The sequence below is a fragment of the Ailuropoda melanoleuca genome, chromosome 7 (assembly GCF_002007445.2).
Source record: "Ailuropoda melanoleuca isolate Jingjing chromosome 7, ASM200744v2, whole genome shotgun sequence".
NCBI classification, from domain to species: domain Eukaryota; kingdom Metazoa; phylum Chordata; class Mammalia; order Carnivora; family Ursidae; genus Ailuropoda; species Ailuropoda melanoleuca.
The window spans coordinates 16,742,847-16,768,281 of record NC_048224.1 but is presented as its reverse complement, the minus strand read 5'-3'; positions in this window follow the sequence as shown (position 1 = coordinate 16,768,281).

Below are 25,435 nucleotides of genomic sequence, written 5' to 3'. Positions count from 1 at the left end.
AGAATAACGTAAATTCAAATCTGCAAAAATACTTGTGACAAGGACTATATTTATAAATTCTCAGAAGAGACATTTTCCCTCTTACAACCTGGTCAGGAAGACAAACTTCCATAGTGTTTTCTAATAGGTATAACTTTTCAACCCATTTTACACTGAAATTTAGCTCTTTTAGTGCCCTAACTGTAATTCCAGTTTTCCATTCCAGCACTCCTTGTGAGAGACTAAACCTCTATCCATTATAGCTTCAAGGGACTTAAAAATCAAAGCCATTACTTAGATTGGAGAGATCCACCCTTATTTCATCCCATTATAACTCATTTACATATTAAACATTCTTACTATTTCATTTTCAGATGTTTTCATGTTTATGGCACATGTACATCTTTCTTGAGCTCAGTATTTATGTTATTTATCCTGTATTTCTGGGTGCATTTAATGAGAGTTTTTATGTTATTTAGTCCATTCATGTCCAATAGAAACTCTGAAACAATGAAAATTTATTTTTTGCACTGAAAATATATCAAACATGTTCAACACTGCTCACATGCGGTTTCTGAGCACCTTAAATGTGGATAGTATGGCTTAGGAACTGATTTCTAAATATTATTTAGTTTTAATAAATTTGAATTTAAATAGCCACGTGTGGCTGAGAGCTACTATACTGAATACCTTAGAATATAATCCTTCTATTGAAGGAAATGGAAGCTTTACATTCAAAAGTTTTTAAGTGAAATCATTTAAACTGCAAAATCATGAAGATAGAGTATTATCCGAAAAAAAATTTCCAAAATTGATGTTTTTGGTTTTTAGGGAAAGAATTTATATTCTGAAGTATTCGCCACACTGTGTATTGGCCAAATCTGAGGATATGCCATTGGGCTATAATCCCAGAGGCTGGTACTTCCTCTGTGCTGTGCCCAAATATAAAAAATAAAATAAAAAGACACATATCTTATATATACAAGCATCTTCCTCTCCCTCTCTCCGCTTTCTTTATAGCTAGTAAGGTGAAACAAATTGGCGAATGTGCCCTCTTCCCTGATTTCAAAATATATGGAATTCTTTGCCTCTAGTAATTGGAAACATTCTCTGGGTTCTTGTGATTTCTTTTACTTCTTGCTGGCTAACATGCTCTGTAGTCTAGACTCATTTTTTCACACCTTTAAGTGTGAGTTAAGAGAGTAAAAACTAGAGTGAGACATCTGAGCTAAGATAAAGCTATCTTAGGTAAAAGGAGTTCTCCTAGGGGTTAACTTCTGTTCACTAGATTTAATATCATTATTGATGCCTAAGTACAGTAGTGATAATGAAAGTTCATTTAATCTCCTTTGTTTTCTCTTCAGGGTCCCCTGAGGGAAAGTGATTATGACAGATTTGGATTTTTTATTCTTGTCATGTGTTATATTTTTATCTTTACCTCTAAATACATTCCAACCTATTTTAGAATGCCTGTAATCAATATTTGTGTTTGGATGTATAATACCCATTCTTCTATCTTTGATTGTCTTTTGGACAATTTCCCTTCCTCTACTTTTAGTCCATGTTACTCAGTAGAGCTGCTGAACCTACTCTTGGAGAGTGCATATGATATAGACCAAGGTATCAAAACTCAATTTCAGAATTTTAGTTGGAAATTCACTTATATTAAATTTAGAGCAGTATTATGTTTTATGAATTTTTGAAGGACATGGTTAAAAAAGAACAAAGCTAAGCTGAGAAATGAGAGAAATATTGAATATTTGGAGTCCCTGACCCAGCCATTCCTAAATACAGCTACATCCATAGACTTCTCAGTTATATAAAGCAATAAATTCCCTTTTGTGGTTAGGAAAGTTAGGGTTCTAACACCCGGGGAAAATATTTGTGACTAACAAAACTGTACATACTCCCCACTGTATTGCCTTTGTTCCCTTCTCAAAGATCATTTGACTATATTTATGCGGGCCTACTTCTGGGCTCTCTATCTATTCCAATGATCTATTGATCTATTCTTTCAACAATACCACACTACACTACTTTTTCAACAAACTGTTGTTATTCACTTTGACTAGTCCCTCCAAAAATTACCAATTTTTTCCCTCTTGAATTAATATTTGTCAACTTTGAAACCAAACTAGAGCATAAATATGCATCCCAGGAGTTTTTTCCACTTCTCTTCTATAGAAAGATCAATTTGCATATGTTACATTATAAAAAGTTATTCTCTTATTCAGGAAGATAAACACAGAACAAAACATTTATTCTACAGATCATTTCAACAGTCCTGATATTCCTTCTTCCTCATTGCTCTAATATACTTTTTATGATTTCACTAAAAATTCTTCTTATAAATTCCCATGGAGAAAGACTCTTTAAAGTTCCTATTCACCAAGCATCATTTAAGAAGATTATAGGAAGCATCATTTCATCTTACTACCCTCAAACTCTTCCTTTTTCTTCCTCTTTTTAACATAAGATGTTAGGAACTGAATAAAGTAACTAACACTCTCAATGTGTCAACTCATCCTTTCAGGAAATATGCACCATTCTCTATATTAGCAAACTTTTTCTGTACAATGAATCATCTCAAAACATTAAAAAACATTTATAATTTCTATTAATTCTTTAGGTTGTCTGGGCAGGTTTTCTGATTTTGGCCAGCTTTGAGGTCTCACTTCCATTTTTGGAAGTTGTCAGACTGGTTGGCAGGTTTATCTATGATGGCTTGTCTCTACGTAGTCTTTCATTCTGCAATAAGCTAGTCCAGGCTTCTTTCTTCACCTCGCTGTCTCAGGGTTCAATCGCTGCATAAGAGAGTAAATGCCAACATGCATATAACCTATTAAGACAACAATTAACAATCAACCTGAGATTCAAGGGATGGAGAAAAAGATTCTGTATCTTCATGGGAATGAAAATATTACATCCCAATAGGGTGTGAATGCAGGAATGTAAGGAATTTGTGATTTTTTTTGCAATATACCTTAGCCTGACATATCATAAACCATAATAATTCACTAGTTTTTCTTTCTAATTTTTCTGAACATTTATTTTTTTGGAGTCCTAGCAGTAATAAAAAGTCAGGGAAGGTAAAAGAAAAATTTGTGATAGGCATAACAGAATGGATAAAATGTGGAAAAATGAAATGATGAGTAATGGAATCCCAGCCCACCAAATTTCTATGCTATATTTAAGAATTTATTTTTTTAAGATGATATTTATTTATTTATTTATTTATTTATTTATTTATTTATTATTTACAGAGAGAGAGAGAGAGAATGCACAAGCAGGGGGGTGGGAGCAGCAGAGGGAGAGGGAGAAGCAAGCTTCTGCTGAGCAGGGAACCTGATGCAGGGCTCGACCCCAGGACTCTGGGATCATGACCTGAACTGAAAGCAGATGCTTACCTGACTGAGCTACCCAAGCGCCCCATAAATATTTGAGAGAGAGAGAGCATGGGGGGGAGAGCAGAGGGTGAGGGAGAAAGAAACTCTAAGCAGATTGCATGCTGAGCATAGAGACTGACGTGGGGTTTGATTCCATGACCCTGAGACCATGACCTGAGCAGAAACCAAGAATCAGATGCTTAACCAACTGCACCACCCAGGCCCCTATGATATATTCAAAATTGAATAATAGAAAATTCATAACTTGTATTTTAGTAAAAATAACAATGGTATGCATTTGTCATGTCCTTTATAATTTGTGTGCTTTCACATCCATCATATCTCACTTTTTTTAAGGATTTTTTATTTATTTGACAGAGATAGAGACAGCCAGCTAGAGAGGGAACACAAGCAGGGGGAGTGGGAGAGGAAGAAGCAGGCTCATAGCAGAAGAGCCTGATGTGGGGCTCGATTCCAGAACACCGGGATCACGCCCTGAGCCGAAGGCAGACGCTTAACTGCTGTGCCACCCAGGCACCCCATCATATCTCATTTTAGATAGAAAAATCTTATCATAAAAATATGGAAAAGGCAAAGGAAAAATCAATCAATGGCTGATTAGAAAAGCACATGCATACACCCCTCTATGGCAATATTTTGATTCACTACAAATCATTTAGAGATAATAATGTTCTGGATATAATAAACCAATCAATCATAGAGTATGAAATACATACCCATCATCCTATGAGAATGGACTCTCACATGTTATCAATAGTTAAATGAAAGGCTCAGATTAACCAATAGATAACTAATTAATTTGTGACAAGAATTATAAGCTATATTTTACTAGTATTTTTATTGAAAATACAATTCTATCTTGCAGTTCTAATGACCTTGTCTGCATTTCAAAATGGGAATCAAGCTTTACCCAAATAAAAGTTGAAAATTACATCTTATGTTTTTCTACAATATGTAGTATTGTTTCATATTATAAAGGCTGAGCTATACAATTTTGTCTTATATTATAGATTATATAAATACTTCACACTCCACTTTAGTTTCACCACTGAGTTGTATGTTAAAGTAAAAATTAACATGTATGTAGAAATATAAGATGTCAGAAACACTTGCCTATGCTGCTGTCTAGGGAATGGTATCACAGACACCTCCCCAAATCCTTTTTAATTCTAGGAAGGAAATTAAGGATAAACCTAATTTAAAGCCCATCATGGGGCTATGATAGCCGGAGCTAATTAGTGTACAGTGCAGTCAGTAAAAATTCCAGGTTATCTTGTTCTTGTCCAGGACTTAAAAGCTTTGGGTACTTTACACATGAACAGCTCCCTTTCAATCACTTTCTTTTCTTTCAAAGGCTTCTCAAATAAGTCAGATGAACATAGTAACAGAAGGGACAATCACTTTGGTTTGGAAAAGGAGTCCTGAAAGCAATGAGGCTCTTTATCAAACACCCAACAGAATGCACCCATTTCCATCATTTCCTTCTATTTTGCTACTAGTCTTTTTACAGGCTTCATTTACAAATGATACTTTTCCACATTCTTCCTTTGGTTCCTTCTAAAAGCTATCCCAACACCTCATATTTGATTCTGGCTTTACTCTTTTTTATATTGCAGACTATTTTTCCAGTTGGATAGTTTCACCTCAGCTACCAGAGCCCAGCCTTGTTTTATTTTTAGTTTATAACACCTGAGCTATGTATAAGTCTTTTATTCCTGCTAACTTTTCTTTGGTCACCCTTCTTACGTTCAAATAAGATTTGTATCTTTCCCTGAAATATTGATAAACATATTTGACCCTGAATAAACACATCTTGTGGAAATATCCTAAGGGTTTTATTATAAGTTACAGAGAACATAAAAACAAAACAAAAACTATACAGGCAAATATCTAGACCTATGACACAAGGGAAATGTAGAAGAAGGAACCAAATGTGATGGTTCATTTTATGTGTCAATCAATTTAATTGGGCTAAAGGATGCTTAGAAGCTGATAAGACATTATATCTGGGTGTCTATGAGGGTGTTGCTGGAAAAGATTAGCATTTGAATTGGTAAACTGAGTAAAAAAGATCTCCCTCACAAATGAGAGTGGACATCATCCAATTCCTTGAGGTGTGAATGGAAAAAAAAAAAAGTGAAGGAAGGGCAAATTTACTCTTTTCTTGAGCCAGAGTATCTGTCTTCTCTATTTCACGTATCTTTGCCTCTGAACATGAGTGCTCCTGGTTCTCAGACTCAGACCAGTATTTACAACATCACCTTCCCTCCCATCATTGTCAGGTCTTTGGATTAGAACTGGGATTTTTCTGGTTCTTAAACCCTAGGATTAAATTACACCCTTTGCTTTCCCAGTTTTCCAGCTTGCAGATAACAAACAGATCATGGAACTTCACAGCTTCCATAATAGCATGAGGCAGTTTCCTGTAATTAATATGTGTGTAGTATAGATAGATTTACATATTTGTATATATTTATTTTTATATTTATTTTTAATTTGTATATATCTATTTTCTCTGTGTATATGTATATAAAAGCATATATATGTATATGTACCTATATATGCGTACACATACATGTGTACATATATATATGTACATATACATATTTAATATATAATATGTCCTATTGGTGCTGCTTCTCTGGAGAGTCCTGTCCAATATACCAAACTTCATTGGACCTAGTAGTATATTATCTTAGTTAATGCTCACAACAGACTGATGGGTTATGTACTATTATTTCTATTTAAAGATAAGAAAGCAGATTCAAGAAGGTTAAATATTCTTGTCCAGGATTGCATAATTAGTAAATGGATATGAATTTGAACTCAGATTTTTCTGACCTCATGGCTATATTTTAATCATTGAATCACACAATATTTATTTCACAAGAACACCAAGACTTATTACATCTTCTTGAACAATACATTATGGGAAGCAACCATTAAAGGATTATTTGGGCAGAAATGTAGTAATAGCAAGAGGGTTGTGAAAGAAATAGATGGCTTCCAAAGGGTATTAGACCATCTCACATGAAAACCATGGAAGGTTAAATGTCAACACATCATATGACATCTCTTCCAAAAACATTCTATTTGAGTTTCTAAAAAGTCCTACAGTTCCATATCATAAAGTCTATCATTTAAAAAAAAGGTTATTAAAACCACATGTTCTATAATTAGAGAATTTTTAATAAAAGAGAACTTCGGTGAATTACAAAAATGTGACTATTTCAGAGAAAGTGTCCTTCTTTTGTGAAGAAGACAATGGATCATACAGGTAGGCACTCCCACTAATTTTACTTTATCTGAAATATATCACTGAGAAGACCAAACCCTTCAAATCAAAGTCAGCAATTTGAAGTCTTCTCAGAAGAAGCGCTCCCACTATAGACTGAAGACTAGTGATAGGTACTTTCACTATATGTATATATATTTTTTACATGTAAAGACTGAGACTTAGTTAACTAATATATTTGTCCCTGAGGGAAAAACAGACTTGAACTTATATCTATAATTGGGCAACAGCTTTTAAATGGTAATTATGATCATTGTTTTATTGTCAAATACAATCATTTTTTTCAAATAAATTCTTTTTAGTTATGACCGTCAGTGATTATTCCTCTGTAAGAGGTCTTGTACTTCTATTTCTAAAGTATACAATGTTAGATAGTAGCTAAGGTTACATTTTATGAAGGAAGGATCCAAAGCAGGCAGTATTTTCATAACATTGCATTTATCACCAAGCCAGAGGTCTTATTTAAGTTTACGAGTGATTATTGTTTGCTATAAATTTGCAAATTTGTATTCTAATGAATAATTGTACAAATAGTATTAGCAAATGAATGGCACTTTGAAAGATTGATAATTAGCCTTTGAGTATATTACCCCCAGATCTGAAAATGAAATTTACTGAAAAAATTAATGAAGAAGTATAAAGGCAAAGACATACTAAGCCATATTTATGTTTAATAAACTATCTTTCTCGTGTCACCTTGGTGTATATTCATTGCCTTAATTGGAACCTAATTAAACATAAATAGAATTTGTAAGTAATGGAGACAGAAAGAAAGCAGCTAACATTTCTGATAATCTCATATAGATGTCTTTTTTAATGGCCCAAAAATAATTTGTCATTTTATCTTGATTTTTAATCACATTCTTTGGGGAAAAAAAATGTCTCCTTGAATAAAGCATATGTCCCAATCTACAAGTTGAAAATAAATGGATTTTGCAAGTGGGTATGTAATGTTTATAAACATCTTCTTGATGTATTTAATGCATGTGAATGCATTGGAGATCTCAGGGTTAAAAAAAAGGAACCCTACCTAATTTGAATAAGAACCTTTCTGCAGTGGAGGCAGAAATGTATTCTGTAATCTGGTTTAGGGCAGAAAATTCCATTCATATCTCACTTTAATAGATTTTGGACCTCTCAGAGGGAAATCCACCCAATACAATGTCATTTTAGGGAAGGTATGCTTTAATTTAAGAAGGTATAAAAAGAATTACAATGTTTTCAGAAGAAAAAAATGAAACTTGGTTTAACAACTGTCCTTGAATAACTAAAATGCATTCATGACAAAAATCCCTTTGATAATACCCATGAAAATAGCAATGTAAACTCTGATTTTCATCAAAATCACAGATTAATTCTACATTGGGTATACTCTTGTTCCATTGACAATTCAAATAGAAAAATATACTTAACTTGTTGCTGAGTTGGAGAATTACAAATGTTATTGCAAAGGCACACATTTCTTATTTACTACAAATGTTATCAACTTTTGAGTATTTGCTTAAAACATCAGATAGAAGACATAGATATCCCAAGCCCATGCATAATCTTACCAATGAATTGTGTTTGGCCGTGAAATTCATTCTATGTTTATACTTGCAGCGTATTTTCTTAATGTATTTCACTTAGACAATTACATATGGAATCTAGGTTCTACCCCTAATTTTGTCACTAGGAATCTGTATTGTACTTAACTCATATTGCCTTGCTTATAAATAATAAGATTTGCTCACACCAGGTCAAGCAGAATGGGTATTATAAAAAAAAAAAAAAAACACCAGAATCAGATATCATGGAATTCTAAAAGGGTCTATTGTACAAAACCACCTTAGGGATACTAAGACTGGGTCTAGGGACCCACCAGAGTTTATAATTTCCATTTATGTATTAACATGACTAAAGAATCTCAGAGATTCTATTTAATTCATTCACTTTTTCCTTTCACAATGTTTTATTAAGCCCATTATATTCCAGGCATTCTTCTAGGCATTTGAGTTCACAGTAGTGAACACTAAACAAAGACTTTACCTTCAAGTAATTTTTATTATAGTGGATACAGATACAACAGAGGTGTGTGTTGTGATAAGTACTACATAGAAAAATAAATCTGAAAAAGGAGGAGAGCAGCGCATTGATGGCAGTGGTGATGGCAGTGGGTGCTTATTTAACATATGATTAGGGACAGGCTATATGAAAATATGGCATTTAAGCAGAATCCTGAAGGAAGTGAGGGGATAAACTATGATGATATTTGAGAAAGAGCATTCCTAGCAAGGGGAACAGCAAGACTAAATTCTATGAGTTGTGAGCCTTGTTGTTGTCTTTTTTCTATCCCACAATCAACTGGGTTCCCCACTCTCCACGTGTCATCAGTATATGATCTACATTAATTACTGTTTCCTCATTATATTTGCATGTTCGTAATGAGATATGACTTCTAATTTACTCCATTATCCTGTCTCAATGCATCCTTTGAGTTTCAATTCCCTTTGTTCAACTATGTGACTGTTTTGTCTATAGTTTCCAATTCACATTGTAAAAAGCAAAAGTCTCATTAAGCATTGTTTCTCTGACTACATATGATCCTTGGCCAGTTTATAAAGTGAGTTAGGAGAATTGAGAGTTAGGTCATGTAATACCAAATGTGGAGGATATGCATATCAAGGATATGCCTCATTTAGAGGTGTGGTTAAACATTTGCCCTTAAAAAGGGCTAAGAACATAGCAGAATTCAACCTTTGGTTAAGTTTGCCTCCTATTCAACATCTATTCAAATAAGTAATTGAATTTTGAGGTTCTAAAACATTTAACAATTTCCTATTCTCAATATATCTACAGGTTATTAAAAGGCAGATGTATTTAGATTTTGGACCAGTTTCCTCACGTGATGAAAACTCTAATGTAGTGAATAGAATATTGGCTCCCAAAATATATGCCCATGCAAAATCTCGGAATGAGAGCTTATTTGGAATAACGGTATTTGCAGATGTAAGTTAAAGATTTTGAGATGAAATCAACTTGGATTTAGGGTCAACTCTAAGTCTTATAAGAAAGCAGAGGGAGATTTGAAACATGTGGAGAAAGAGAAGGAAAATCATATGAACACAGGGGTAGAGATTGGAGTGATGCATTTATAAGTCAAAGATTATCAAGAATTGTTAAAACCACCAGGATCTAGAAGAGAGGTATGGAATGGCTTTTCCCTCAGAGCCTTGAGAAGAAACCAAACTTATCAACACCTTAATTTCAGACCTCTAGTCTTCTGAAATGTGAGGTAATAAATTTGTGTTGTTTTAAGTCATCAAGTTTGTGTTAATTTGTTAAGACAGATTTAGGAAATGAATACATCTACATATGTCCTAGGATATCTAAATCAATGCAGATACCCAAGTTAACATCTTCACAAAATAAGTAGGAAAATAAATACATAGCAAGAATTTGTTCTCAGACTTTCATTTCACACCTGGACAACTACTTCCAAATAGCCATTCTTTGTCTTTTTTGCTTGTATTGCTTGCTTATTTTCTGTTAAGCATATGTGGCTACTCTCTTTCATTGTACATATAAGCACATATGCCTTACTTTAAAACACTATCTTCTTTCTAAAATAATTTCAAGTAGCTGAAAGGAATATGTATAAAATGTAACTATATCATAAATAAAATGGAGTCAAATTATAAGAAAAAAGGCAAAAGAATAGCACACAGTGGAGATTAAAATAGCAACTGATGAATACCATGAGGATTTATACACTCTTACATTGACAATTACTATCTATCTATTCTGTCATCCTGACTATTTGCATAATAAATAAGCACATAAAGGTGACTATTAATGGAAAAGAATTTGGAGGCATATATACACAAAGACAATAATATATGATAAAAGGGATTGTACAATTTTCAATATTGCTATAGTGGATTCAACAATAACTTTTACAATTTTTTTATAAAATCACAAAGAAGAAAACCACAATAAAGACTACTGTTGGAAGGAGTATGTCAGAGAAATATAAGGTGGTCTAGGAACCAGTTCTCTAAGTGATCTGATTATATACATACTTGGAATAGATTAAAATTTTAATAAAAAACTCAGAGCATTTTATAGCTCTGATTATACTACTGCCAGCTGTACTATATATATATTTTATTAAGTGAAAAACAATGTTATTAAGTGATGTGTCTTGTTTTAAGAAATTGTTACTTTAAATGCCATTTAATAATGGGGAAAGGTGGTTAAGTCCACCAAAATATCATAACACCACTTTTAGAATAGCTTAAATTTAGTTCTTTCTTTGTGGTTTTAATTACCTTGTATAGTCAACTGACTATTCAAATTATAAAAACAAGTAATATTCACATAAATATTTCTTTTTTTTTTAAAGATTTTATTTATTTATTTGACAGAGAGACAGCCAGGGAGAGAGGGAACACAGGCAGGGGGAGTGGGAGAGGAAGAAGCAGACTCCCAGCAGGAGCCTGATGTGGGGCTCGATCCCAGAACACCAGGATCACGCCCTGAGCCGAAGGCAGACGCTTAATGACTGAGCCACCCAGGTGCCCCTAAATATTTCTTTTTCTAATATAAATGGGAAGAAGGAATACATCTACTTTAAAAAATTATCAAGTCATTCAGAAAAATGGAATTTAAAAGAAGATTTTTGTAGCAGTCATTACCAGTGACCCACCCATATCTCTTCTGCATTCACCTCTACCCTCCAAAGGCCACTTACTGTGAACGCCAAACTCTCTGCTTGAGGAATTTATGCCACAAAATCACATTAGCCTGTGTGCAGGTACATCAAGAGCAAGGCACATCAGAAATGCCCCAAATCAACACACCTGGAAGTATTCCTTGATGATGAGGTCCTGAATAAGATATATGCATAGGAAAAAGTGGTGAAATAAGCAAAGTAAAAATTATTAGGCAGTATAACAAACGGCATCCCTCTAAAATTTGTGTCTACCTGGAACCTCAGAATGTGGCCTTATTTAGAAACTGCAGATTTTGTGAATATAATTTGTAATGTAATTACTTAAGATGAGGTTATGCTGGATTGCAGTGGGCTTCAAAACCAATGACGGGTCACTTTATGGAAAGACACACATGTGGAGACATATGATAAAACCATGAAACAACAAAGGCAGAAAAAGAGTAACGAAGCTACAGCCAAGGAACAATAGAATCCCTAGAAGCCAGGAGACGTTAGAACGTTAGGAAGAGACAAGGAAGGACTCTTCTTAAAGCCTTTAGTAAGAGGATGGGCCTGCCCATACCTTGGTTTTGGAATTGTTGTCTCCAGAACTGAGAGAATAAACTTCTGTTGTTTTAAGCCACCCAGTTTGTAGGACTTTGTGATGGAAGTCCTACAATATAAAAACATCAGGTTAACACAGAAAAGTATGACTGAAGTTTGTAGCTTCAGGCTGTAACTGAAAGTCTCCTCACCTGTCACCCCCATCAACACAACTATTGTTACCCCCTTCCCTGCCCAAATCTGAACCTTAGTGCCTTCCACAACCCAGAAGTCTGTGTGGAAGGAAGAGCAAAAGGAAAGAACAGGCACTAGAAAAAGGTGGCCTAGACTGGCCTGTAAAGCAGATACTGGGTCTGTTTATTTGAGTGGAAGAAAAGAGATGAGGAGCCATGCCTGCTTTTAGACTTTGCATGCACGTTAACTCTTTCTACAGGTAAATTGTACCTATCATTGTTTTGGGGTTCTTAGCTGCGCTAAATTAGTAACTTCTCCAGCAACAAGGGGCGAAAGGAAAGAAAGGACAAACACTTCCTTGGACAATACTCTCCCATCAGAGGCTAATTTTTCCCTATTTTGCTCTCTTTAATGTAGATGTTAAATTTCCTATTCAAACATTTGGTTAACCAAAACATAACCAGACTATACATCCCAATGGGAGAAACTTTAAATCTTAGGACTGTCCCAATCCTGCTTTCATTTGGTCATGTTCACTGCTTTCCAAAGTGCCTTCCTTCCACCAAATGACTAACCTCTTGAGGAGATTCTCTATAATGTTGCTCACAAATTCTTTAAAAATTGGTCATGACAATATATTAATTGATACTTCAAATCACACTGTCAAAGAAATCACCCCATTGGCTCCCACAACAAAATATGCCCAACTACTGTTAATGAGATCCAAACTCATCATACACTCTTGATTGATTCTGTGAGAGACAAAATGTCCCTGACAATTAAGAAGTTAATTTTATTCAGGGTCCTATAGTAAGGAAAACACTTATTAAAAACAATGTATTAAAGAAGTGGGAGAAAATCTGGTATTTTATAGAGGCACATAAACAAGGGGATCATGAGGAGGACTAGACAGCTAGTCCTGAGTAAAAATACAGCCCACAGACCAAACCAACCAATATCCAATTCTACAAATCAGAAAAATAAGAGCTATGATCCATTTTTATCAAATTGACCTCTTATCCCAACACAGAAATACAATGTCCTCAAGTACATTTCCTTTCACCTTGCTCTCAAGATAAAGGGGAAGACAGAGACAATAAAAGTCTTATCAAAATGAGGAAAACCAAATATCCCCCACTAAATCTAAATCCCTTTCTGACCTAATTTGAAAGCAACTGACAATGTTGAACTTTAAGCTCTGAGTTCCCAGAAAGTAGCAAAGGTTGTTACGTAATCTACCCCTATCCTCTGCACATATTTTTGTGTTCGAAGAAACAGCTAACCAAAATAGACCAGTCTTCTCTGGCAGGTTCAAAAATAAGCCCCTCATCCTTCTAAGTGGAGATTCTTTGTCCATGCTTCCTAAGGACTCCCATATTTACCTGCCTCATAAAACCCCAGGTTTTCTCTTTCTTCTCTGACATGTTCCGCATGAATGAATGCTATCTCTAGAGCAATAGCTTGAATAAAATCATCTCCTTAATTACTGGAGTCAATTTGTCTTTCACAGAATCAACCAAGAGCCTACAATGAATTTAAATCCCATTAACAGCAGGAGTAGCCTCAGTCATCTGCACCACATCTGCTATAGTTGGGTCAATACTTTGAAGGTGGGACCTACCATCAGTGATTAATAAGTCTCCTCATGGGTTCCTCTTTCCTCTTCCCATCCTTTCAGTGGTCACTAACAGTCCTAGGTATATCACAGAAACAGTTTCACTGACAGAAAATGCAAAAAAAAAAAAAATAGGCAAGTCCTTTGACACTAGAATAGTTCATATCCTAGGTATGAACTCCCTTAAGAAATTCACAAAAAAAGTATATTTTCTGAAAATAGTAGGTATCTCAATCCCTACCCATATTGTTCCAAAGTAATTCAGAAATCCAGGATCCCAGTCTAGAAATGGACTAGAAACGTTAATAGTCAATATTTTTTGATAGGACTAGAAAAAAGGAGACTGATATAGGTCACCTAGAATTCAAGTCTGCACAACCTTGTTTAGTCATCCCTCCGGTGACTCACTCCTGCAATCTCTCCTTATTGCTATATTTAATGATCAGTAGCAGTTTTCCCATGAAACTTTCATTTTAGCCAAGTCTTTTTCAAGGCAATAAAAGTTATAATTACCTTTCTATTTTATTTGAGAAACCACTTTTTTTTTAATTTTTCTTTTTTTTTAGATTTTATTTATTTATTTGACAGAGACAGCCAGCGAGAGAGGGAACACAAGCAGGGGGAGTGGGAGAGGAAGAAGCAGGCTCCTAGCGGAGGAGCCTGATGTGGGGCTCGATCCCAGAACGCTGGGATCACGCCCTGAGCCGAAGGCAGACGCTTAACAATTGTGCCACCCAGGTGCCCCATTTGAGAAACCACTTTTAAATTTCATATAGAATATCTATAACCTCAGTAAAGTTTTATTGTCTATTAATTTATTTGGCTATCTGATCATACTCATCAAATTTAACATTAGGAATATGAGATCCACATTTCCTTTGACATTTTAGAGTTAAAGCTGGTTTAAGTTAACCAAAATCTGCAGATATGGGAGGAGAGGAAAAATTTTGAAGTTTTTCTCAGATAATAAGAAACAGATAAATACTGAAATTAAGTCAATTCATCCTACCCTTTTTGCTCTTTGACTTTGCTATATAACCAATGTATATAAACAGTATCTGGGAGGGAGTTAGGACCTGGTTAAAATGAGGGAAATGATACCCCCTCTATGATTTTAAGAAAGATGACACGTATAAACATATTAACAGAAATACAGTCTTTAGTATTGGTCCCATAGCACAGGTATGAGTAAAATTTCCCCCACATTTATCTGACGTTATAGTAAACACCAAATGGATTAGTCCTTAAATTAATTTCTAGAAGAATCTTATAAATAAATACCTCTACCTCTAAAATGTTCCCTAGAAAAGATATCATACATTTTTCCATTAATTGTTACACCAAACTCTACATTCAAGACTATGCCAATAATTACATTCACTATGGAATATTTAAAATAAAGTTTAAAATAGATCGTGGTCATGGTTTCACAAGCATAGTCTTATCTCCAAACTCTTCCAGTTATAAACATTGAAAATGTACAGCATTTTGTATGTCAATCATACCTCAATAGATTTATCCAAATATTCCATGTATAGGTTGCTGAGAGAAGTAATCTCTTTATTCAACAGTTATTTAATGGGTACCTTCTAATTGTCAGATTCTCTTTTATGTGCTAGAATATGTTAAATGAATCACATTACAATTATTGGGGAATAGTAGCAAACCAACTGAAAAAATTCTGGCACATGTGTTAGGTAGCTCAAAATCAGTCTGTCTTCAATAGATAATAAAACTGTTTGCATCTATTTATATGTACTCATATGTATTCACTTACATTTTAAATCCATAACCATAATTTTATATTCATGCATATAGCATATATACATGACATGTTTGCAGAGATATATATGAACATAAATGTATGCATGTGCATGTGTAATGAACAGTTCAAGCGACAGTCATGACTACTACCAAATTGAGAAATTTACCAAAGTATCCTGCCAATTGCAATCCACGCCAAATTAAAGGCCTATTCTTACTAAAGATGTGTACATTTGAAGTTAAGAAGTAAATAACAATGGGAAAAATAAGTAAGTGTGCCTTATTCATTCCTTCTAATTTATTTTGAATTGAACATCAGTCGTTTAGTTCCCCAAAGTTAGAAATTAACTACTTTAGTTTCAGTCAACAAATTTATCTTTAAAACTTACTATATCCTAGGCATTTGATTATTAAACATAATCACTGACATTAATTAAAGGAACATACAGAAAAATGCCATGTCTTCACTGCTCCAAAATTATATCTGGTTCTAGCTCTCATAGAGTTGTAAAATGCGTCATTCAGGTTGTATGTGTTCTACCCAAATATTAATATTCTTGTGTCTTTGTGAAAATAAACAATAAAGTGAAAAACCTTCACCAATAGATGGAATAAAGATGTAGATCATGAACTTTAGTTATCCTAATGATAATTTTCCAAAATGACCTCTGGGATCATATGTAATTGCTTCCTATTTTTTAAATTTGTTTTTCGCTTTTTTCTCATCCTTAACACATGCAAATTAGAGATTGCACAAAAATACAAATGTATAAAAGAAATCCCTTCAAAACAGAACAAATGAAAATATTATGTTTACTTTTTTAAAAAAATTTTTGTTCAAATCCATATCGAAGCAGGGATGAAAGCATTGAGCAGAAACAGAAGTTAAGCAAAGTCAAATAATATTACTGCACAACAGACACAAAAGAAGATTAAGGGTCAGGGTTCAGGGAATACAGGGAGGAGCAAATCAAGTTCAAGTGGAAAGCAGAACCATGAAACAGGATGACAAGTCTGGTCTAGTAGGTCCATGTTACTACAAGAAACACAATAGTGCAGAAATAGGAGAATGCATTTTTTCAATTATGGAAGAATTCTTTATGTTTTTGCTGGCTTTTATGACATCTGCTGGTGATGCAGAGGTCTTCTAGATCTGTAAGTATTGAAAGACGTAAGAATCCAAGGTAGCAATCCCAGTGAAAACATCATAATCTTATTTTCTCTATCACCATTTATAAATTTATATCACAGACAAGGTCTCAAGTACTTTAAGTCTTTCAGTTATTCAATTCTTACATGTTATTATCCTCATTTGATAGTTAAAAAAATAGGTTCAATAACTTGTCATAGTTCATATACCTAATAAATGGCAGAACCAGTCTGTTAAGGTCTGAATTCAAAAGCTCAGCTCTTCAACTTTGCTATACTATCATTTACTTGGTATTTTCAGAAGTATGGTCAGGCAACACAGTAGGCATATATGTAAAATGTTCCTCCATCAGGTCAAAATATTTTAAAAATATTTTATTATGTATTTATTTATTTATTGGGGAGAGAGAGACAGATACAGCGAGAGAGAGCATGAGTGGGAAGGAGGGGGAGAATCAGTCTCCCCGCTGAGCATGGAGCCCAATGCAGGATTCTATCCCAGGACCCTGGGATCATGACCTGAGCCGAAGGCAGATGCTGAACCAACTGAGCCACCCTGGCATCCTCATCAGGTCAAAATATTAAGGTAATGATGCTGTCTCCATGACTGGCCAGTAAAACAGGTGTCTAACTTAAAGACTCACACTGATAAGGATCCACTGAAGTACACTGGTTTTTGGAAGAAATTTGCTACATTTTTTAAAGCTTCAAACAAAGCATACTTTTATCCAAATTAGAGTTGCCTAGACAAAAACACCAAATTTTTGTTTTCAGTTACAATTTAATCAACTAGATATAATAATATTGTTGGGTTCATGGTAATCAAAAATAATAAGGGACTTCATAAGACTTTACTGTGTCTTCATTGTAATATTTCTTTGATTAATAAAAATTGGAAGCAATCTTGCCTTAATCCTTTCATTTTTTAGATATGAAGCACTCATCCTCCAACCTAAGCAAGCTTATAGAAGACAAATTCATAAAATTTGATCTCCAGAGAAATAATCAAAAGACGTCACATTTTAAACTGACTCATTCATTCACTTATTCTTTCGACAAAAATGTATTGTCATTCATACATTATGCACTAGTTTGGTCTCTGACGATAAAGCTGTAAATGAGACAAAACCTGTGTTTTCATGGAGCTTGTAACAAACAAATAAAAAACACTATATAATGTCAGGTAGATGGAAGGGTTATGGGAAAAAAATAAAGCAGGACAAATGATAGTGAGGAACGGAGCATGTGATTTGGATGGGATGGTCAATGAAGGACTCTTGAAAAAGGGAGTATTCGAACAGAGACACCAAGAAAGTGGCAAGCAAGCCCTCTAGATACCCTAGATAAGAGTGTTTTAGACAGAAGGAATAACAATTCCTAAGTCAGCAAGGCAGGACTATTTTTGGCTTTCTAAAGTAAAAGCCAAAGTCCAATGAAAGAGGTAACTAATAAAAGAGATAAAGGGAGAGCAAAAGCAGAGACATTCATGTCAGGCATTGTGTGGTGATAGAAACCCAAGGAAGGATCTTAAGCAAGAAATGACAATGATCAGCTTTAACATTTTGCGGAAACTGTGTCTTCTGTGTTGAGCACGGAGTGTGGAAGCAGGAAGGCCACTCCAAAGCTATTGCAGTATTCAATAAAGAGACCATAATGGATGGATAAATTGTGAAGAAGTTACCTGTCATAGTGGTGAGAAGTGTGCCGATTTTCCATGTATTTTAAAAACATAGCCTGAGGAATGGGTTATGATGTATGAGAGAAAGAAGAGTAAATGATAATGGTAAGGGTTTTGACAGTGGCAAGTGGAGGAATGGAGTTACCTTTTTCTGAAGTGCAAAAGAGAGAGGAGGAGCAGGTATTGACAAGTTTGGGGACCACAAACTTAAAATATTGTTCTTTTGACATGTTGCATGAATAAAGAACTCCTCAGAAAGATGATGTTGTTGAGTAATGTTATCAAGCTATAAAACAAGGGAATAATTGTAATAGTAATAGCAATAAAATATTTGTTGACTACTTAAGCCAGTTCTTAACTTACTTATATCTATTATATAATAATTAATTAAATAATGATCTACATGTACACAGGCTTTCACTATTGATTGAGAGGTTGTACATGTATCACTATATTATTTGGCTTTCATCACAATTCACTGGAATAGACACATTATTATTATTGCTGTTTTCCAAATGACCCAATGAGATTAATTCATTCCATAAAGATAATTCAAAATGATTCCTCTAATTTCTATACTAAGCTCTTTTCATTATACTACCTTGCCCCATATATATAAGCTGTTGAATTTTCCTCATGTTATACCATCAGATAGATCTTCTGTGTTCCTGTAAATTTCTGTTGTTGTAATGAACACACAACATTCTTCACTATTGGCTAGTTTTTAGCTGTTTAAAGTTAAAGTACTAATTTTCTACATTTCAAATATTCATCAGGGTATCTCACATTATACTGGTAACATCAATTGTGTTGAAGATATATTTGTTTTAAAGAAAAGACAAGAAGAGGGAGGAAGGAGAAAAATATAATACTGGGAAATATTATGATAATCGATAACAAATAGCCTCATAAAGGAATAAGACGATGACATGCTACACTGGTACATTTGTATCCTTATTTTTCTATCTACACATGAATCAATAAAAAACTAAATTCACATTTTTGGCAGATCTTCTACATCCTCGGTTACGCTGAATATAGTGTTCCCAGGTGTTTTAGTCACATTTAGAGTTTTAATTAGTTTTCATCTTTTATTCTGGCATAGGATATTCTTTTGAGGACAAGCTATGGTATGTGGAACTGTTGTTACTTTTCCAAGCAATATAAGAATGAATTTGTAGTGATGATAGTGACAATGGAGTGCCAAAGAGGAGTAAATAAAACTCTTCTTAGTGGCATAAAAGAAATGTCATCCAGCATGAAAATGTGCAAAATGTGTCCAGAAAAACATTAAAGAGCAGTCAGTGTGCTTCAGTGAAAACAAAGGAAAAAATAAATTCTAGTTAACTAAGCAGAAAGACTATTTTTGTTTGAATATTGGAGAGTTCAATAAATCATAAATAAGCTGTTAAACCAGGCTCATAATTCAGACAGGAACCAAGATAATCTAAGAAGTTATGAATATAATCATGGGGAGAATCTGGTTATGGGAAAGATGTTTTGGAGGCTGCCACCGTTAGACATCATTGTCTATTGGGTTGGCTGGAATCTAAACTCCAACATCACCTCCACCATTTCCAGTGAGCACAGGACTCTGGATACTAACATTTCGGTAATTTCCAAAGGTCCCAAGAGGGGCATCCAACTGACCAAGCCTTAATCATCTGTCTACTGACCAAGACAGCCTTAACATTCCCCTCAGCATGACTAAAACTTTTGATAGGTTTATTCGTCACTATAGTCCCCTGGCGTCCCTTTTCTTAGAGCATTTACTTTAGAAAACTTGCAATTGTAAATTATTTCTCTGTCCCTTTGAGAGGTAAATCTTCTCTTAGCCTCTTGCCAGTTCCACAACTCAACTTCAAGGACCTGAGAGCCATGCCTTTGAAATGTAATCATCAAAGAAGATAGCACCCCTATTTCCCAGTCTCTGTGGAAAGGTAGAAGTTTAATTTTGATGAGATAAGTGCCAATTAGCAAACACAAATGGTCTCATTATGTTTGCTAATTGGCCCGCCTCCTCTATAACATTCTCCAGTACTTTTCCACTAGCTCATTCCAGCATTTAAAAACATTCCCACCTTTCACTTCAAGAGACTTGAATTTAATCTCTCTCCATTATTAGTCTTGAATAAAATCATCCTTGACTGTTTAACCTGTCTGGTATAATTTTTCTTTGATGCACCCAAGCTTCTATAAGTCTGAAAGAACAAATATCTGACCATATACAATTTTCATGGGTGGAGGCAGAATCCTACCTGTCAAGACTCAGACTGCAAAAAATTACCCAAACACAAAAAGGAAATGCTTATGCCGGATGCTAAAAACAGACTAATGTCTACTATTTCCTTACAATAGAATGTCTGCAGGAGGATTGTTCTCTCCTGCACACACTGAAAACCAATACAGTCATAAAAATTATCATTAATGTTATTTCCCTGTTAGTAAATTCTCGAAGATCCTTAGGCTGGGTTTGTCACCAGCTGGAGTCCAAGATCTGACCTTTCCTGCTCACCTGCTTGCATCCAAGGATCTTTGTCTCACAGTTTTCCTCAAGTTCTTCTTCCTAGCTTATCTCTCAACTCAGGCAAAAGATCCAAGGGGCACAGCATCTGTGATGGAAACAGTTACAACTGCCCAAAGAGTTCTGGCTTGCCTAGACGAACCAGACCAGTTTGAATTAAACCACAGACTCAAGCCTGTGCATATGGACCATGGAGGGACTCATGGAGTGATGGAGAGTTACCTTTACCTCATTATAGTATTGAAATCTTCATGCATGGAGGAGCACAAGCCTCATTGACATAACGTACAATGTATGCATAGGCATGCTTCCTTAAGGTGCATGGGCCACCTTATGTCTGCCTCTACCTAAAACAATAAGTCTCTTTTATCTAAATATTCATCCTAACCCTAAAAGGAACCCAACCATCCTTGCTAGGGTAGTCATGGCTTTGCAAGTAACCTCCATTATCTCCTTATTTGCTGCAAATAAAGTTACTTTGAGGGACAACTCCACCTTGTGTGTCTATTTTTGACTTACCAAGGAGTAAATTCAAGTATGTTTGTTGGTTCAGTTACAGGTTCTGTGACAGTAAGTAGCTTCTAAAACTATCTTGGCGAGCATGAGTTCATCTGTATGGTTGGAAGTGATATCTCCTATCACAATAATAATTAACATTTGTTTAATGTTAAATCTGAGTGTTTATCTAAAGCACTCAGAATTTTTTAAATGAACAGTTTTAAGGCTTAAAACTTATTAAAATGTTATTTCATCAAGCCTAAACATCAACCATGAAAAGAAAAATCCATCAATTACCACCACATCATAGGTTGCAAACTGATTCCATTTCTACACTTGTAATCAGCATTGTATAGAAATAATTCAAACATCTAAACAAAAATTACAACATACACCAAAACAGTGTATGGATTTGAACTAACTCCCAAATCATCATGTTTGCTGCCGTAATAAAACTTCCATTGAAAACATTAACAATTAAACAGCAACCTATAAGGATTGCTGTGTTTTCCTCTCCTAGGGAGATCCAGTGGTCTTTTTTTTTTTTTTTCACTTCAAAGAAAGGAACATACATAATATTTTTGGCTGAACACTTTTCTTACTCTTAATTTAGCTCAGTATATTTGGGTGCTGTATAAACAGGCTTTGAATGACAAACATAACTATAAGCTATCTTTTTCCCAAGAAATATAGGTTTTCATGACCCACCAAATCTACCCCACCTCTCTGCTATTCTTTACAGCTATACCCTTGAGTATAGCTATTTGCACTCCAAGTCTCCATTTCTCTTGACCATCCCCTTTAGAACCCACTCCAATTAGAATTTGTTATTACCAACATCACTCTTCACAATATCAACTTTTAATAATTTATTTGATCTTTTGGGGATATTTATTAAACTTTTATTTTTCTTGGTTTGGGACAGCTTTTATCAATTGGTTCTCATCTTACCTCCCTGACTTCCCCTTTTGGGGTTCTTTTGCAGGTTACTTCTCACATTCCTGAATTTTAAATTAATTGAAAGTCTCAGGGTTTCATTTTTTGATATCTTCTAACCTTTATTTACATTGCTTTAATTCCGCAGAAGATTCCACCCCATCCAAGGTCTTTAAATATTGTCTAAATCCTGGTAATCCTCACATTGTCTTGTATCCCAGCCCTCTTCTCTAAACTCTAAATTTATATATCCAAATGCCTGCTCAACCTCTCCATGTCAGGAGGCAGTTGCACTTGGATATAATTAAAAATAGACTCTATTTTCTAAAAGATACAAAAATGTATATCATGTTGGCTTGAAAATTTATGCATGAATTAGTTCTCCACCAATCTGCCAATGATCATCCCTAATCTCAATTAAAGTTGGTCTTTGTGTATCCTGTCTCATTGTGCTGAAGAGTTACATCCATTATGCTGCGAAGAGGTTGTAAGTCAAAGCAGGATGCCTTTACATTAATCTATTTGTTATGAGCCTCCAAGTGGCTAATTTATGTTAAAGCTTTTTTCATATTTTTGTTAAGGAGGATCTCTGAGAAGTATTTCATAGTGTTAAAATAATGACCTGTGAAACACCAGTGGATGTAACTGTAATAAAAAAATTTTCAGTATAGAAATATACTTACCAATTTAAAAAGTTGATGTTAAAATGATTTGTGACTAGATCTGAAGTAAATTTGATTTATCTACTTCACTTGTTTTTTCTTTTATAATGGAAAGCCAGGAAGCATTTGAAATAATTGCTAATACCATGGTTTTCTTCCATTTACTGGTCCCTCAAGAAATACTAGTAAAGTCATATTGATCAGGATTTTTATCTTTATTAAAAACTACAAATGAAGGGGCCTGATTTAAATATGCTATATAATAATTCTACTAATCTAGTATTTCCATTCTTGTCATAATTTTTAAAATTTGGAACTTTACCCCTACCTGTAAGAAAAAAGGCACAGCACAACTAACATGTGGATGATTACTTGGAAAACTATTATAAAATAGATACAGTCAAAAATAAGTGTTTTCTGTCATTAATTTTTCAGTTTGGACATAACTTAATAGAATTTATAAGCTATCAAAACACTACAGAAAGGAATTATATAACTTTGACTTTGAGAATTAAAAGAATCTTACTCAATGATCATTCATAGCTCTCAATATCCGCCAGATATCCAGTCCCCAAATCCCTCATTTCCTTGAGCTAGAGTACTAGACTATCACTTTGGCTAAGCATTACCCCAGAATGTGGAACCCATTTGTCAGGAGGGATTCAAGGACCTTCACTTCAATGCACAGGAGATTTGGAATCAACATTGCTTTCTGATAATCCCACAGGGAACAGGAGTTCTAGATCTGAAGGAAAAATATTTTTCTCCCACGTTCCTGTGACTAAAGTTCTACCTTTTACTTAATTTCTGGTAACTGGATTTCTACTTTATTCCCTTATGTTTGAGCCCAGTCTTAATAACCTGTTTGCCAGGTTCTTTCTATTTCTGGAGTTCCTCAATGCCCTTCCCAACCCCTCTCTTTTCACCAAGGTATTGAGCTCTAAACCCTAATTCAGGCAAAAACGTATTATCTGTAGTATATTTCCCAGACCCTTACTCCCTTTTGCTTACCTAACTTGGTCATAATCAGTTTATCTGATTAAAAATCATTACTATTTTTACAATGACTATGCCAAGGTTTTGTGTCATTGAGCCAGCCTGATCCTGTGCTCCAGGAATCTTCATGAAAGTAATTCAATATTGGATCAGAGTTCTTTAAAGAGGTTGACTGTGCTCACCTTGCACCATAATAAGTGATTAGCAGAAAGTGCCATAGAATAATGAATAGACCGTGAACATAGCATAAGAATCCAAACCTAGTTGTCAGGTTAAGTATCTCACAGCCCTCGTGAGAGGGGATATGGGAAGAGATTTTTTTTTTTCATGCTTGTTTATTGAAGAGTGCCAGGCCATGATACAGCTGAATATTTTAAAATACCTTCACAGAAGGTATTTAATTAATAATTAATTTAATTAATTTAATTAAATCCTTCATAAAGACTCCCAACTAAGGTTTTCAGGTAACAACCTTCCTAGATTCTATGACATTTTTGAACACACAACACACACACACACACACACACACACACACACGCAGCAATTTAAATTTTAAACCATTTATATTAGGTCCACAGTAGAAAGAGTTCATTGAATTTCTATGGAGGCTCTTTATCTCAATATTCTGTCTTGAAAAACATTCATTGCAAAAACCAAACTCTAAGAGGACCTGATGCCAGAGGACCCAAATAACCAAAATCGCAAATCAAAGAGGAGCAATAATAACCAATACCACAGAAATACAAATAAATGTAAGAGAATATTAAGAAAATTTGTATGTTAACAATATGGACAACCTAGAAGAAATGAATAAATTCTCAGAAACATATAACCTACCAAAACTGAAGCAGGAAAAAATAGAAAATTGGAACAGACCAATTAGAAGCGATGAAATTGAATCAGTAATAAAACAAAAATCAGAAAAACAGAAAAACAAACCTCCGAACAAACAAAAGTCCAGGACCAGACAACTTCACAGGTGAATTCTACCAAGCATTTAAAGAAAAGTCAGTACCTATTCTTCTCAAACTATTCCAAAAAATAGAAGAGGAAGGAAAATTTCCACATGCATTCTATGAGGCTAGTAGTACCTTGACACCAAAATCCAAATAAAGACACTACACCTACACACACACACACACACACACACAACTACAAGGCAATATCTCAAGTGAACACAGATTCAAATATCCTCAACAAAAGCAAACTGAATCCAACAATACACTAAAAAATCATTCACCATTATCAAGTAGTATTTATTCCCAGGGTGCAAGAGGGGTAGAATATTTGAAAATCAATCAATGTGATACATCACATCAATAAAAGGAAGGATAAAAACTATATGATCACTTCAATAGATGCAGAAAAAGCATTTGACAAAGTCCGACACCCATTCATGAGGAAAAACCTCAATCAAGTAGATATAGAAAAACACACCTCAACATAGTAAAGGCCTTATTTGACAAACCCACAGGGAACATCATGCACAATGGAGAAAAAC